We start from the raw sequence: 14573 nt of genomic DNA on the forward strand, positions 1-14573 counted from the left end.
TTCTTTCATTTGCTTATCTAATAGATATACAGTTGGATTTACATAACAGTTAGAAATAATACCAACATGGCATCACTGCATCATACGATTATTTATTCTCACTCGTCGGAGTAAATTTCAATCGATAGAGCGTCTCTAGTTGCAATCCAATAAACAACCGGTGACCTGATTGAATTAGTCATGAGAACGTAGTTCACACACCACACCCATCTTGCATTCGCGTGTGTTTTAAACAGTCCTTTCGCTGTATCGAGTGAAAAATAGTCTAGCGGTTCGTGCCAATAATATCGGTAAACCTCCCATGTTAACCGAACCTTGGTGTAGACCGTTTCCGGTAAAAGCTTTGGATTTGCTATATGTTGAAAAGGTTTCCAGGTGAAAATACTCATACGATAGCAATATATTATATCAACGTTTTTTTAAATATAATAAATTGTTTTAATATGTATTTTTAAATATCGAATAAAGTGTGTAGTAATATATATATATATATAAAAAATAAAAATAAAATACAGAAAGCATCTGCCGTATTTTTCAAACTATTTCCATGGCTTTATATCTGTCATAAATTTCCCACATGATATTTAACAGATTTCACACTGTTAGAATTTCACGGACGGCTTTTGATATTGTACGCTTTGAATATTTGCTATTGCATCGAGTTACCTATGGAAACGGATCAAGTCCCAATATGCGAAGTTAAACTAAATAAAGTTCCGGTTGGTTCGATAGGAAACCGCAATGATGTAACGCGGAAGTATAAATAGAATTACATTCTCGCAGTAAATTAATAACAATGTTTAAATGATAAGTTTTATGAAACGTGACGTTTCTTCCGTTATCTATTATTTAAAATCGATAGTATAATTTTATGGAATTTTCAACAATTTGTCTTGAAGGGAAACGTTCTTTTGCGAATAAAAGAAAAAAAGATCGATCTCGCACTTTCACGATCTTAGACATTTAAGTACATTACGGCGTGAATTATTCCCATAAATATATTGTCAAAAAAAAAAAAAAAAAAAAAAAAAGAAAAAACGTGGAGCTCACATTCATATCGCAGAACGTCTGGAAAAGTGTATTCTCACTGAAAGGCTGTTCAAAGCATTCGAATAATTCGCTTTCGTGATTCGGAATCGTGGCACGAATACCCACCCGAACTTCCGGAAATTTATCAACTCCTTACACACTCGCAGGTATATTTCACTGTATAACCAGAGTTCCAAGACCAGATATCATTCTTGGCTGCACCAAATATCAGAAAACTCAACCAATCATTTGAACGTCGCGTGCGTGGGAAGCTTTATATTCCACTCGATATATTTCCATGTTCCTTCGCGTCACTGTTTCAATTCCAACGACTAAAAGATCGTTTTTCGTTACGCGCATAAATAAATATTTCTACGAATCGACCGTACGTACTGCTGTAAGATTATTTTATAAACGACAAATGTTACTTTTTATGATTTATATTTAATTATTATTTAAGAGAAATATTATGTTCAACTATCCTTGATAAAGAAGTTTTTCATATGTAAGACAAAGTTCGACGTTGTATTATCAAATTTGATAAAAGAAATTATTTACAAAAGAAAGGTTGAAATAAGAATGAAAGTGATGGAAAATTAGAGCGTGTCAAAGAAATCTTGTTCTTTGATAAAGTTCTGCTACTTCTGAAAGTACATTAACCTAATTACAAGAAACTGATATCGCGCGAGCGAAACGCAGAAGTTAACCAAGACAATGTCTCATCGGAAGATTTCTCGACCCAGCTGCGTTTAATATTCACGATCCACGACAAACAATCCTCAAGGCATTGAACTACATTAACATGTTCCCTGCCAAATGTTCTATAGTGTTTTTTCCCGCCTTTTCAATAATATACAGTATATTTTATTTGACATGATCACTCCAGACGTTCCCATTGCCTCTAGTAGTACGAAAACATATGAGAAAATGGTTAATGAGAAAAGTATAATGTTAAAGTCGATAAATTATTTCTGTCAAGATGGCGTCATTTCAGATCTCAAGGTCACCATCCTTTTTTTAGAACGCAACTATGAATATTCTGCCGTATCATAATATGTACTCATGTAAGTACAAGACACTAAAGGTGTATCAATAGTAATTCTTAGAGGGAACAAACACCTAAATGTGTTTGTGGATAATTTTCTCAAAATTAATAATCTCCGAACTTTGTTGCATATTTGAAATTCCGCCAAAAGAGCGATACCTACTCTATTGATACTGATATTTTATTTATATAAACCCAAGCCTGTGGGAGATCCAATTAAAAAGAAAAGAAAAGAAATACGCCAGCAAACGAATCGTCCGATTTAACGCTAATTCTTCGAGAAAAACATAAGACTGTAAGTTACATACATCTATACCCGAACGGTCGCAACAGTCCCGATTATTTCTTCAGACGTTTCGCGCGATAAAACCAACGAGACATTATTTACGAACGAAATATGGAGCTTCATAACCGGCCGCACACTGTACCGCAGTTTTCTTTTTTCAGGGTCGAAATAATACACAATGGCGTTAGGCAGTACTCGTAACCCGTGGCTTCCGACTTATGTGTGCGAGGAAATAACGAGCGTGCATCGAACATGCTAGTACACTGGGATCGTAAATTTGGCTCGATTTATTGAGCCCTCAAGCGCGATTAAAGAAATGACCGCCGAGTTCCGAGCATCCGCGATATTTATCGCCTGTTTTCTTGCGCAGTGCGATTTCTTGAGGATTCGATCCAGCAGTACATAGAAGTTTGCTTAATTATTTGGAAAATTGTCAGAGAAAGATACGATCTAGAGAAGAGGGAATTTTCGTATGCACGCGACGATGATATGATATTGATGTTTCGTTTTACGCTGAGGTAAAATTGCGTTAGTTTGTACAATAGCAATGATTCTTATACTGTTGGTAAGTTTTTGCTAAATTAAATTTCATTGTCAGACTGATAGGTAAATGCAATAGCAGTGGAATGATTATTTAACAAAATACTATTCAATGTCGCTGTCGTCGAGCTGATAAGATTAAAAGCCACTTGAAAGTAGATACAATAATGAATAATAAACGTTTGCATTGAATTAGGAAATATGCGTACGTCGTGTATGTGATAACGAGATAGTAAACAAAACGAACTAATATTTCACAGTGTATTTTTAGTATTAACTATAGAATAATATTATAGAATTTGCAATCAACACCCTATGGCAAACATATGGAATATTCGATACATACTAGAATTTTGAACAGTACATTTGAACTATATTTCATACGCAAATGCGAAATAAATATTCAAATATTTAAAATTCATAAAATTTGTTAACAGGTAACATATTCGCATCGATAACGTCAGGACGACAACGAAAGAAATAAATTTCCGTTTGCAGCGCAAATATTTTTCTTTTCATTTTGAAATGATGAAAATTTTATCCCAGCTTCGATTATTATTATAAAAATACAAAATTCATGCGATCGCACTGTAAGTGCGAAAAATAAATATTGGAAAAAAAATTAATCGATAGGATGTAATTGGGAGCTTCGCTTATCAACGCGTGGAAATGTTCATAAATGTATCGAACACATGCAGTATTTTGAGCACGAATTGTGCGTCATCATTTCCTAGAAATTTTGTACGCACATACGTAACTGTATTTCTTCTAATACGTGACATTTGATAGAACGTTCCACTGTTCTTTCATTCCCCACAAGTTAAATTAAAGCTAGATTACCCCGTTTCATTTAGCTTTATCGCGTTATCAACGGATGAAAATTTCAATTCTTTTGGTGAATAATTCAAACAAAGATTAACTTTCATGTTATTAATCCATTATCGAAGTTGGTCTTGTAAAAGGAAATGCAAAAAATCAGTGAATGAGATCACACGTAGGTGATCGAATAAATGAATAGGAAGACGTACTATGGTCGTTCGATGCATATTGAAGCGTGCTAACGTGTAGGAGTCGATTTATGAGAATAGATTTGCGTAACATAGTTGTTCACATTGTGAAAAACAAGACTTTGTGTAACGCTCCATATTCGTGTTTATCTTTTCGCTCATTTTATAATGTTCTGCTCCGTGAATTGAAATTATCATATTTGTCAATAGCTGTATTATTCTCTCGCGCTTTTATTATATTCTACGGCTATGGATCGATAAAATATCGAGGAATAAAAGAAAATAAGATTCCAAGGAATATCAAAACTCTAATAAAAGCGAACGCAGAAATGCTCGAGTCTATCTCGACACGTGTTTTCGCCAGACAACACGTGTAAGACTTTCGAATCTGGGTAAAAAACGTGGATAGAGAATTTACATAACGAAAGGGAAAACGCGATAAGACGCGTTTTAATGCAGTAATCGTAATTGGATGAAGGGTATTAAAGATGTAACGGGCGCGTGGCAAACAAGGTTTTTCATAGGTTGTATAAATTAAATCATCGTGGCTTACGTCAGTGAGCGGGCGCGAGCGCGTTTGTTCCGACGAACCGCGCCTTCGTTGCTCGAAACTTTCATCAACGATTATACACACGTAAGTATATACATACGCGGATGAAAGACAAACACGAAGGCAGCATCGCAGGGATCAATCGCACGCCGTCGATCGAAATTTATGCTTAACTGAGCATCTCATTAAAGTGACGTCGTTAAGGCAAGGGAGACGGATAATAAACGTACGTGACTGGCGTCAACAACGTGGCCGACCTCGCCGGTTCTTTCGCGGCACTGAAAAAACGCTCCAATACCAAGGCGTTCCGTGGCAAATATTGCCTCTTAATTGATTGTAAAATAATGAGTAACTTGCTCGTTGATAGTATGTCCTGTATCGATGATACAGGGTGTTTCGTGTTATTAGGACGCGTATTTTTAAACCTTTGTCATACGAGCTTTTTTAATGGATACGCGTGTGGAAATATAATAGAATTACTCGACAGTTGTGTATGTACATGTAACTCGCTTTTTAGGTGGAGCTTTTCATTGCGTAAATTAAAATAGATGTACATAGGTAGGAGTAACAAAGTTACTTAACGATAGTCCGATTGGATCTAAATTTGTTTTTTAATCTCTTCACTTATAAATTAAAATAAGATATTTGCTCGTCTAAAATTTTTAGAAGCGCCGAGTCAATTCACATTGCACGAAACACCCTCAAACTAAATGTGGATACTAGACATGTACTATAAGAGGAGAGAAACGTATAACGCGTTAAAAATTCAACGACAAACTGAATGGACGAGAGAGTCGTGTATCTGGAGTAGAACAAGTTACGAGTTTCAGTTGCCCAAGGTCGCTATCCCCACCACAACTTAACCATAAATGGTCCAGAGTTTGTTTGGTCTGGCACGTAACTGGATTTCCTTAAGATTTGCGGTCACAGAAGCGAATTTGGAGTATGCACGTGAAATGTAAGGAATGGAGGAAGAAAGAGCACGTGACGTGGATTTATGTAGAAAATCGTAAATGTTGATACGCCACGATTAAAGAGGGAGTTATCCGGTTGTAGAGAGTTAGAGAGTTTCTTGATTGTAGTCAGTTAGTAAACTCTGAAATGGGCACATCGATGAATAATGCTTTGGAAAATAACTGCCGGAGAGAAGTTATCGGTCGACCACTTTGGTGACTCATGGTTAAATGGCAGAAGCGCAGCTATTCAACGACCAAATTAACATCCGTGGCCTCCATTTTTTTTCCAGTAATGCGTTCCATTATCAAGACCTTCAAGAAATTGTCTCTTTTTTATCTGTATAATGCGCTGTTTAAACGTACAATCCTTAAAACAGTGAATTCGCTAAAAGGAAGTAGATACTATGTTTAATTACTGTTAATAATGGCAATAATGTCCTTAGCATTTAAATGTGAAGGTTTCTTCAGTTATTTCTCATGTTTCTCTATACGTGTACATGTCGTACTACTTTTTGCATTTCTATTGTAACACTTATGATTGCGTGGAATATCCTGTACGCTCCTCGAATTTCACGAGAATAGAGCCGCTTAACTAATAGAAGCTTCTAACCGATTTGCGAATGGAAAAGCACGTCCCAACATCCGCACGCGCGTCTACGATTGCGACTTAGGAGCATTGATATTCATTTTCCACGCTTAATCGAGGACACGTGACGATTAACTAATGAGCCATTGACGGCGACAGTGATGTAAGTCAGTTTCGGTCAGACTCACGTCGCTCGCACGCGAACCATAAAAACAGACTGAATTAGACTGTCATGTCGAGTGCTATTCTGATCACATTAAAAGATAATCACAATATTATGTGAAATGTTAGCAAAAGATTGATACACGAATATTTAATAGTACAGTCATTAGTATTAAAATGACTTAAAGATACAACAAGATGAAATACAAATTTCTTATTCAGATGTGTCGAATTAAAACGTTTAAATCACAGAGCTGATTACCTATACAAATTTCTCTCGCTGGGTAGGCATTGTCCCTATTTCGATCAATCTTCTTCAATGGGTTTTGGAGATACAGTTTCGACGACATTTCGATGAATTATCGTTCTGCCCTCGAACGTTTCATTTTTCACTGGTCACGGCCTCGAGAATCGTCTCGATCGGTCGAGCAGAAAGAAATTTCTACTTATTCGCGTGACAATGTCGCTTGACTGTGATCTTTCGATGAAGAAATATTTAAAAAGAGAGAGAAAACAGGAGGTAAATATGAGGAAAAATTGAACATTTTTTAAATATTCTAGCAAAATATTTAATCCTCGACAGAATCAAAATGCAAAAGCTTAAGAATGTCAAAGAAAATTATTAGGGAACCCATAGCGGATATCTCAACCTATTTTTCTCGTAATCTAGGATAAGTTACACATATATATACAGCAAAATTTCAATTTCACAGAGATCTAATTAAAATTTGAATCCCCTCTATTCATAAATAACTATGTTACGACGGAGGATCCGAGAGAACGTAAAAATCCTAAATTTAAAATATAACGAAGTCACGTTCTTATTACGAAACCAATCCACGTCACGAGCCATAGTAGAATTCATTCGAATTATTGTTGTACTGTCCATTTGAAACACCCTGCATATTTACTTTAATTTCTATCTATTCATTGGTTTTCTAGTGAGATTATATTTGAACTGCCTGTTCAGAATTTTTCTAGTCAAATTTCAATCAATTTATCAATCATCGTTCGATTGGTAGGAAACAAAGGATTCGCATAAATCATATACTTTAACCATTCCTCTATCAGAGTTAGACCGACGTTCCCTGCGCTCTAAACTTTAGTTACGTAACATCCCCGAGACTTTCGTTCTAGCGACATCGAAAGAACCGCAGTAATACACGCTTTCAAATGTGCGAACATTAAAAGCGTTATCAGAAACCGCACACATCACACGTTACAATCCAATAAGCTTCGATAAATCATCACCGTCATCGCGTACTGCACCCTTAACGATCTCTCGTACTGGTCACAGAGAGGAAAAAGAAATCGATATTTATACAGGATTATTTATAACAGTGCTAATTTTAAAAGCGTGATTCAAGTTTCGAGTAAAAACGACAGCTATCTCAGCAACGTTCGTCGTCTTCCTAGGCGTGGAAAGACACTGAAACTTTCTCTGGATTATATGCGACCGGTGTCAGCCACGAGTCTGAGTAGAGAAATTGAAGAAGAGCACGACTCGAGAACGCTGCGTTTTCTAGGGGTTTTTTCACGGCTCCAGACTCGCCCTGATTTAGATTATGAAACCAACAGAAGGTGTTGAAGCGTTTCACGTTAAGCTCGTTGCTGTGATGTTAGCATTTTCTTCTGTTAGTTACATATCTGGAAATATTTAATCATCACCTCGTTTCTCCTGTATATTACATCGTATAAGTATACAATTTCGAATTATACATCTGACATTTCGGATTTCGCATTTAAAATACCTTTCGAACGTCAATCTTAAACTTTTAATTGCAGGTATCGAACAAGAGGAGCTCGCTTTCAACTTTCATTTTATTTACGCCAATAAATCTCTAAGTGTCCTTTTTGGTTTTGCAATCCGCAAGCGTTTTCCACTTACATCCGTGGTATTTTAAAGTAAATTCAAAAATATTCTACAGACACAATTTCTTTCTGCTACAATTTCGTTTTATATCCTTTGTAAATAGTCTCGCATAATCCATGCATAACCCACGGGGGTTGTACAACGTAGATTCACATAACGTTGCAACGTAACGCGTGCGTGCTATATTCCAATCGAAGAAACAAAGATTTCAACGTGGAATTTTACTTTTTACAAAGATCACCGACTAAAAATCCGTATTATCTTGGATCGTGTTTATACTTTTGTCGGCCACTCCAATTTCAGTGTAAAAGAACCATTTTCTTCGAACATGATCCGTTTCTCTAACAGAAGATCGAGACGATAGTTCGTCTTAAACCGTTAGACTATCTTCAACTTTGGTCTGTCGTAAACGTTCTTTGTCTAAAATAAATCGTCGAGTCTTCTTTGTTTGAAATAAGTCCGCGATCTTTAACGACATTGGTGCCACTTAGAATATTTCTTGCGATGGAGAAGCTTCGAGGAATGCGAACAATTCTAAAACTTTCCAAACAAACGCATAGATGATGTCTAATGCACAAGCAGATCGATAATTCCAAAAATAAAAAGGCAGTTTTCGTTTTGTTTCAAATCCTTTATATCCTTGCAAAAAAAAAAGAAAAAAAAACAGAAAATGTAACTTTCATTGTGATTAGATTTTAATTATCTTCGACTTTGATTATATTCTTCTCTTGTGATCTTCAGTTGTATTTGATGGGGAAAGAAAAATTGAAGATAGTCGGCGGCATTTTCAATTGAAATAGGATGAAACGGAATAAGTTTGAAGCAACGCAAACGAGAAAGTAACTCGTAGCCTTCAAAAATGATTTAATTCACGGCGATATTCTCGTCTGCTGAAACAGCGGCGAAAGAGAAATCGAGTCCCGTAGAAATTCGATTCTAAGTTAAGAATACGGTGGCATAGAAGTTCGCTTGCATCCCTTTACCATGAAATTACCGGGAAATTGCTTCGGCGCGCTCGACTCGATGACTGCTCAAACAACGTTTCGTGTCCCATCTTTTTCTCCTAGTTTTGCACTTTAACCAACGCGCCATTATGAGAATTAAAAAGAATGAAATCTTCATTACAGAGGATTTTGTCGCAAAAAATAAAAGATATATTCCAAGTGACGAAATCGAGTGTACCGGTAAATAGGTAGAACTTGCGAAGAGAAAGAAAAACATTATCAGCGTAATTTGGACCGCAAGCGATATATTTTCGGCAGAGGCGGCCATAGCGAAAAGGTTAATTATGTTACTCGGTAAAATGACGTTAGGAAGGTAAAGTAAACCTTTTAGTTAACAGGAAATATTAAAATTGGATTTGACTAACAAGCTTTAGACTCACTGAATGCACTTTGCTCGGCACGCTGTTTGGAAATTACGCGTTACGCCAACTTGTATATTCGATTCTACATACTCGATTCGGTATGAACGTAATATGAACAAAAAACATACAGAAACATGTAGAAAGCAACGATGATAAGCGATATTTTAAACGTAGAATAGAATTGTTCCACTTGGGATTTGGAGAAAATTTTGAAAATTCGAATTTCGTTCAAAAGAGAAGAGCGTTGTCCTTCGTCTTTCGCTATGGAAAGTATCGCTAGGAATACGCTCATTACACGAGAAGGTAAATCTGTCTTAACCACTACGGCTACGTCAACGCGAAACAATGCAACGTCTTTACCGAGGACGATGACAAACTGAAACGCTCATCGTTGCGTTTCTTAAGAACTTCTGAAAGACAAACGCGCGATCTAGTTTGCGAAACGGGTTATAGCGCGACAAACAACGGAAGGTATACCTACTACTTCACGTCGACACTGAAGAGCACGTCAGACCTCTGATAAAAACTTGAATTCCCTTTTACAAATATTTGCCTTCTCGCGAAACGCGGATCTCTCGCGAGAAGTTTCAACTTTGCTTTAACACGTTCTCTGCTGCGTGGGTTGCCTACGCCCCATATCGAACTTCTCATTCAGGACGATATTTCCAACTTCCTTGCTAAATCTGACCCAGAATATTTCTTTTAATCGTGCGCTGATTGCTTAAATATTGATAATTATTCGTTCCCTGCAAAGTTACGATTATTTCTTTTTTTTTTTTGCGTAAGATTTTTATAATTTTACAAATACGAAACATATGTTATAGGAAAAATTAGTAGTTTGAAGAACGTGATAATAATTGTAGTGATCTATGTGACGCGAACGAAAAATGATCAAAAATCGGCACAGCGGACGATGTATTAGCTTCGCTGTCACGCTCAATGGTGTCAGTAGACTTGTCACATTTGCCGAATCTTCAGATGGACCGAGACTGGAACGTGTTTATTGGATGGTCGCATTTCGATATGAGAAAGAAGAAATCCTGATATTTACGACATCGATATTGTCGATATCGAGGCATACCAAACAGAAAGATATACGTATTCGATTTCGAAAAGAAAATTGCATGGGAGATAATGAAACTGTGAAATATTCTAAAGAAATCGCATTTTTCTAATTAATTTATCGATTAAGAATGAATAATTCTTGACATGAAGTAGCGGTTTAAAGAATTTTGCTTAACTTTAACAAGATTCAACACTTTAAGCAAATATGATAAAGCTTGAAAGAAATTTCATTATATTCTTCGTGAATATTTACTGGCTTCAATTTTAAAGTCAAACTTCCGTAAAAAAGTCCTATCGTTCTCAATGAGTTACCGGACAAGATGCTCTTGAAAAAGGCTACCTAATCTTCCAGCGTCACCATTCTCTAAACTTTTCCATCCTTGGCATCGTGTCGCTTCAACTTCAACTCGGAAACTAAATTCGCAATTATTATCAGGTATATTAATCAGGAACTTGACCAACAGTTGCCTGTAAGAACCATTTAAAACGGCCAAACTGGGTGATTTTTAATCTTTCGGATAACCATCGCCATTTTCGAACCTATTCTATTCCCAAAATCAATCTCAGTCGGAGACTGAATCGTCGATTAACCATAAACAATATACAGCTCGTCAATCTCGTTGAGCCTTAAATTTCTAAATAGATACCATCGAAATTATCGATATTAGATACAAAGTAATTGCCATATTTTTCAGTATATAAGTGTCTCGCGCAACTGGGACAATGACTGGGACATTCTCGTGCCGGTTAAATATGGAGAAACATTCTGTGAGATAGAGTTAAGTGCTTTACGATTCTACATATGTTAACACGAATCTTATCAGGTCTGATCAAATGACCGGTTTCAAAATTTAATAACTTAAAAATTCTACGCTTAATGTTATTTTTCTTTTGTTCGCCTAACTTTATGTAAATTCTTATATTAAGAATAATTGAGAAATTGATTAATCAGATAATTCTTATATCATAATTCTTATATTAATTCTTATATTAAGAATAGTTGAGAAATTGATTAATCAGATAATATAAGAATTTACATAAAGTTAGACGAACGAAAGAAGTAACAATGAACGTACAATTTTAAATTAAACTTTGAAACTGGCTATTTGACGGAGCCTGGTAAGTTTAGTGATAATTCCGTATACTTGTATGCATCGGTGCATATGAAAAGTATATTCGTAATTTTATTCTTTTATTCAAAAGACGAGATCTATGTTGATTAGATACGCGAAGAATAGTTAATCAACAGAAATTAAATGACACCGAAGTCGTAGAGCTTTTTTTACATTGCATAGACATATAACGTCAATCTTATTTAAATGAAAAGCATTTTCCATTCATTCTATCGCTTGGAGCATTCGTGACAACGAGAAACGTCTCCCAAGTAGCCGAATGGATCCAGTCCATTTGGACTGGGTTCAAGGGAAAAACGCGGCGAACCGATTGAATGAACATCCAGTGATTGACCGAACGAGTAGAGAGGGTTGGAAAGTGGGAGACTGGGCTCATGTTTGAAAAACAAGTCGACGATAAGTTTGCGTAATTGAATTTTCACAACTGATCTTCCGAATTTTTCGAAGGCAAAACCGCGATATACGTACTTGTATCTTCTGTTATCTTAATGGCTGGGCAAACGTAAATATATGCTTCTTTTAACATGGAACATTTTTTTTACTGCTATGCGCTTGTTTCGACTTAAAATAAAATAAATAAAAAATTGGAAATGAAGTTTGAAATAAGAAGAAAATTTGAAATAAGAGTGAAATATAAAAAATCTATCGTACAATCGTATTTGTTTTTTCGAATTACAAGTCTAACCAAATGCAATAAAAAAAAGGACGTTAAATCATTTCATTTTTGAGAAGTTCAGCGCAAAGAGGTTCGACAAGACTATCTTGCGACATTCTGGCAGAAAAAACTTTACAGGAAAATATTGTCGTTCCAAAGACACGGAATCTCCAATCTTTAAACCGACTTTTCTTTACAGAAATCGATCACCATATATATATTTAACCCAATTCCATTCGCAAGATGTTTCCCTACCGTAATCATACTTCTTTAACTAGATACATGCTACCTACGTATCTAGTTAAAATCTAGTACATGTACTCTTCACCGAACACAGAAAAATTTCTATCACTCGATTATTAAACTTACATAAACAGTCCTAAATACTACGAATGCGAAAAATTAATCAATTACGAATTGAGACACAAAAAAGAAATATCTCGTACCGTGTTCACTGAGATTTCATTTTAGAACCGAATAGAATTCAACTCGAACTCGACCCAACACAGCCGAGAGCTCGAACGCAACTGAAACGCTCGAAGTTCCAAGTCCTTGCATTTCCCGATCCCTTCCACTGCCTGGTGCGACGCTAGGCGCCGGGATGAGAGGTGGGGGTAGCCGGAGAAGCGAGGAGCGTCCAGCCGTGCAAGCCCCGTCGCGTCCCCCGGAAATCGCGGACAAAGAAGAAGCGAGGAAAAAGCCAAGGGAATGCTCTCCCTTCTGTGTCGTTGTTTAAACAATCATCAATGGCGTTCGATTACGGATAACGCGATTAAATTTCGTATAGGAACCTTCCATTTCTTTCACATTTCGGACAACTTTTCTCGTATACTTATTTGGCGCGAAATTAGATCACCTTTGAAATAATCGTTCGGTTCACCCTCGAATTAAAAGAAGCTTATGAACGACGCGTCATATTTTTCATCTTTTCTTACCATTATCTTTAGCAGTTATAATTAGAATGATGTTGAGAATTTAAAAGAAGAGACGGAAGATTTCGATTTGAAGGAAAAACATAAACTTGGGCTGTGATTAACGGAATATTTGTCCCAAGGTTACATTCCTCAGGTTTCAAAGTTGCTTTTTAAACAGAAGCTATTTATTTTTAGAAATGTGACGACAAGACATCAATCGTTTACAACGACCAGACTTTCTTACGGCCGCTGTTATAAACATTTATTTTAAATCAACTTTAACATCCTTCATAAGCGATTAATCTATTTTCAACGTCTATAAACCTGTCAATATATCTCTTTTATAGATTTTTACAGCTAGATAGTCCGGTTTATAAACATCGATCAACAAATAAAAATCACCATGATGATGATCGGATGTGATATATTGTACAAATTCGATGTAGAATTTTCACGCATTCGTTACATACGAGCAATGCGTTTCGAGTTACTAAGTATTTGGGTTAAATCAAAGTTGACTTTGAACTACTCCGATAGATCGGATTTTGTGCTGACTCTGAAACACGAAATAGGTCACGGTCCGGTTCGGAAAATACTTAGACAGGATTAAATGTGATTCGCGTTAAGTTTCGTTCATTCAACGAGGCAGGAGAATGAAATTGCATAAGCATGATAATTACCTGCTCCAGAAAACTGGTTTCTCGTTGTTCATTCTTCCTACATGAACGTTAGCATATATTTTATTTAATATTATATAATAGTATTTATTGAATACTATATGTAATATTAAAAATAAAATTTAATTTCTATCAAAATTTTCTCCTTTCGCAAAAATCTAAATTGAGCCTTAGAAATGAAACTTTGTCCACAGCCTAAGAGAAATTCAGTCTCAAAATAATCAACGTGCCAATTATTCTTCTTCGTCTCTCTTCCTCCTCCAATCAAAATCTGTCTACATTCATCCCATTGATCCAACACCTGATTCACCCTTCAGCACCTATACTACCGTTTCGTATCTTCCGCGTTACAGAAAATATTCACGAAAGGCAACTGATCGAGAAGCTCCGTAAGCAAGAAAAACGACTGTCGAGGTTGGGCGTGGTGCTTAGCTTGTTGGCTTTCGTATAGAGCCACAAGCTCTATGCTCTGTATGTAGACACGACGCACCGGTGGGCGTGAACTTGACAATAAGATAAAACTGATGGATTAGGTCAGGATTGAATCTAAACAAAATCTGGGTCACGCTTGGATCAACTTATAAAACGGGGTCTGGGTTAGATCTAGGTTAACATGGACGGGACTACTTACTAGCTGTCGTGGTGAATAGATAAGGGTGCAATGACGGTGTCGCTTATATAAGTGTTAGTTTCGATTAGGCGGAAGTAAAGGGCGCGAAAACGGGCGGA

General features: G+C 36.3%; 1 protein-coding gene across 8 annotated transcripts in view; it reads right to left on the bottom strand.

Moving 5' to 3' along the window:
* LOC126878146 (MOB kinase activator-like 2) overlaps positions 1-14573 on the bottom strand; it is a 65194-nt gene that overhangs the window by 18134 nt on the left and 32487 nt on the right. For 3 of the 8 annotated variants that reach the window (XM_050640689.1, XM_050640688.1, XM_050640682.1), the window contains exon 1: positions 12623-12786. The exons of 3 other annotated variants lie outside the window; for them this stretch is intronic. The gene's annotated coding sequence lies outside the window, so the exon portion shown is untranslated. Of the gene's footprint in view, positions 1-12508; positions 12819-14573 lie in introns of those variants that run through there. 2 more of the 8 variants (XM_050640683.1, XM_050640686.1) reach the window with 2 other exon arrangements.

Source organism: Bombus huntii, chromosome 2 (genome assembly GCF_024542735.1).
Source record: "Bombus huntii isolate Logan2020A chromosome 2, iyBomHunt1.1, whole genome shotgun sequence".
Taxonomy (NCBI): domain Eukaryota; kingdom Metazoa; phylum Arthropoda; class Insecta; order Hymenoptera; family Apidae; genus Bombus; species Bombus huntii.